Here is a 3,750-nt window from a genome sequence, read left to right on the forward strand (position 1 = left end):
AAGTTGTGACTTTAGAAAAGAGGAAAAAACTTTTAGGACTCCCATGGAGGGCCGAAATGTTCTTACATTCAATAAAAACAATAGTTAACTGTATGTACTGAACAAATAGGAGAGTAAAATCATCCTTTTATGATTCTGCTTAAAACATTGGTAATTCTTCATTTTTTAAAGTGAAGAAAACTTTTGAGCTATTTACAGCTTTTACCAATTGAGTAATATATAATTCTATGAACAAAATTTGGAGCATATTTCTCTCTATCTGGTTTCTCAACTATTTTTTAGTATTCTCAACTTATGGCAATATATTTATTTGCATAAGTGTAATAAGAATTTGTTTTCTGTGCTCACTTTGGCAACACATATACTAAAATTAGAATGACACAAAGATAAACATTGCCCCTGCACAAGGATGACATGCAAATTCATGAAGCATTCCATAATTTTTTTAAAGAATATGTTTTCATTTGCAAAAGGACAAAATTGGAGAAACTGTTTATTTTACCAAAGCTTTGATTGGAATGGCATACTTTCCTTTCAGAAATAAAATGTGACTTATAGAGTCAATTAAAGACTTTGGGAAAACTGACCTCATACCTTGTCTGTACAGTCCTTATACAGAATTCGTTACATATGGTAAGTAAAGAATGTAACTTTTTTTTTGGGGGGGGGACTATGTCTGGGCAATAGAATGTAACTTTGTAACAAGCTGAGGAGCCCTGAGTTATCTTGAGATCTCAAGAGGAGAGAAATGTATCCAACTCACAAAGTTATTTAATGGCACAAATAAACCGACTGGGGTTAAGGCTTTAAAAAGTCTTTCCTGAGATAGAACAAAGTTTCTTCAAAGCTAATATGTAAAGGATCTTATATAGCAAATACTTATTCATACTGTGCTATATGCAAATAATCAAACTTACATATGATAGAGAGAAAAAGAGAGACAGCATGTGAGAGAGAGCATGCGAAAAACTTAATACTTACATGCAACCCATACAGGTCACTTTAACTTTTGACTCTATGTCTCAATCTGGTTACGTTGTTTTACTATTCAGAGTCCTCTGGTTGTGGACCTAAGTTTTTAGTTGTAATAAAGATAAGCTACACTGGGTTTTTCCCCGCTTGGTTAGATGTATCTTAGTACAATGAACATATAAAACTGATGTTAGTCCAACATTTAATAAAATTAGTGTGTAAAAGTGCTTTCTGTATCATAAAAGAGTATTAATATTAGGAATTATAAACAATAAAAATGTACTACATATTTTATCAATTTATCTGTTGGTAAATACTTAGGTTGATTCTAAGTCTTGTCTATTGTGAATAATGCTGCAATAAACATGAAAGTTCAGATATAGCTTTGAGATACTGATTTTTTTGCTTTTGGATGTATTAACTAGTAGTGGGATTGCTAGATTACATGGCAGCTCTATTTTTAGTTTTTTGAGGAACCTCCATACTACATTCCACTGTAGCTGTATTTACATTTCCACCAACAAAGTACAACGGTTTCCATTTCTTCACAATTTATTATTGCCTGTTTTTTGGGTAAAAGCAATTTTAATTGGTGTGAGATGAATATCATTGTGATTTTTATTTGCTTTTCTCTGATGATTAATGATGTTGAGCGTATTTACTTATGCCTGTCGGCTATTTGTATGTCTTCCTTTGAGAAATGTCTATTCAGATCTTTTACACATTTTTAAATCATATTATTTGATTTTTTTCTATTGAGTTGTTTTATCTCTTTATATATTGTTTATTAATTCCTTGTCAGATGGGTAGTTTGCCAATATTTACCTCCATTCTGTGGATTGTCTCTTCATTTTGCTGATTGTTTCCTTTGCTGCACAGAAGCTTTTTACCTTTTTTACCTTTCTGTGATATCATTTGTCCACTTTTGCTTTAGTTGCCTGTGCTTTTGAGGTATTTCTCAAGAAACGCTGGCCCACGCCAATGTCCTAGAGAATTTCCCCAAAGTTTTCTTTTAGTAGTTTCATAATTTCAGGTGTTACATTTAAGTCTTTAATTATTTTGATTTGAATTTTTTTGAGTTTTGTGTCTCAACTTTTGCCTTAATATATGACCTATCCTTGAGAACAATCCACTTACTGGGGAAAATAATGTGTATATCATGGCTGTTAGATGAAATGTTCTGTAAATATCTATTAGGCACATTTGGCCTGTGGTGCAGAGTAAGTCCAATGTTTCTTTGTTGAGTTTCTGTCTGTACAGTTTGTCCTACTTTCAGTAGGATGTTGAGGTATCCAGCTATTATTGTATGGTTGTCTATTTCTCTCTTTATTTTTAGTCATATTTGCTTCATATGTATTGATGCTCCAGTGTTGGGTGCATATATAAAATTGTTGTATTCTCCTGATGAATTGACCCCATTTTTCATTACATCATGTCCTTCCTGGTACTTTTTGTAGTTTTCTATTTAAATCTATTTTATCTGATTCAATAATAGCTGCTCCTGCTCTTCTTTGGTTTCCATTTGCATAAAATATCTTTTTCCATCCCTTTGTTTTTAACCTGCGTGTGTCTTTACAGGTGAAGTGTGTTTCTTGAAGACAGCACGTAATTTATTTTATTATATTTTATTTATTTTGTGAAACCTATTCCACCCTCCTATGTCTTTTGATTGTAAAGTTTGTTGCCTTTACATTCAATGCTATTATTAATTGGTAAAGATATACTACTGCCAGTTTGTTGTTTTCTGGTTGTTTAATGGTCCTCTCTTCCTTTATTTCTACTTTTGTCTAAAACTAATCTTCTGTAGTAGTATATTTTAATTTTTTTTGCTTTTTATTTTCTGTTTATCTATTTTAGGTGGGTTTTTTTTTTGTTTGTTTATTTGTTTGTTTAAGAGACAGGATCTCACTATGTTGCCCAAGCTAGAGTACAGTGGCTATTCACAGGCACAATCCCACTGCTGATCAGCATGGGAGTTTTGACCTGCTCCATTTCTGACCTGGGCCAGTTCACCAGTTCACCCCTCCTTAGGCAACCTGGTGGTCCCCCACTCATGGGAGATCACAATATTGATTGCAAACTTAGTGCAGACACCTGATCTGCATAGGGCACTACAGCTCAGAACTCCCAGACTCAAGCAATCCTCCAGCCTCAGCCTCCCAAGTAGGTGGGACTACAGGCATGGGCCATGGCACCCAGCTGTCGATTTTTTTTTTATTTGAAGTTACCATAGACTTGCAATTAGCATGTTATAATCAATCATTTTAAACAGATCACAAGTTTTCTTGGATTACAAACAATAACAAGCAAAAAGAAAACTAATAAAACTGTGCACTTGGCTCACACCTGTAATCTCAGCACTTTGGGAGGCTGAGCCAGGCAGATGACCTGACATCAGATGTTGAGACTAGCCTGGCCAACGCAGCAAAAACCTTAGCTGGACATGGTGGTACACGTCTGTAGCCCCAGCTAATAGAGAGGCTGAGGCATGAGAAATACTGGAACCTGGAAGGCAGAGGTTGCAGTGAGCAGAAATAGAGTCACTGCACTCCAGTCTGGGCGACAAGAGCAGGACGTCGTTTCTAAAACAAAAACAAGCAAAAAAAAAAAAAAAAAAAAACACACATTTCAGAAATTCAGTAATATAATTACACTACTAAATGACTGAGGTGTTTCTTTTTGTTATCTTTTTTTGAAACTATGATTGCAAACTAAGAGATCAATAGCAGCAATGCATTTCTGATCATTATGTTAGCATAAATACCTAACTCCTAGACT

General features: G+C 34.3%; 1 non-coding gene across 1 annotated transcript; it reads left to right on the forward strand.

Annotated features, from left to right (window-relative positions):
* The first annotated feature begins 340 nt into the window (after window positions 1–340).
* LOC116565923 lies at window positions 341–444 on the forward strand. The gene has a single exon (XR_004275662.1). It is a non-coding gene; the product is annotated as a U6 spliceosomal RNA (small nuclear RNA).
* Window positions 445–3,750: the final 3,306 nt, after the last annotated feature.

This window comes from Sapajus apella, unplaced genomic scaffold (assembly GCF_009761245.1).
Source record: "Sapajus apella isolate SASKATOON/1434 unplaced genomic scaffold, GSC_monkey_1.0 scaffold41, whole genome shotgun sequence".
NCBI classification, from domain to species: domain Eukaryota; kingdom Metazoa; phylum Chordata; class Mammalia; order Primates; family Cebidae; genus Sapajus; species Sapajus apella.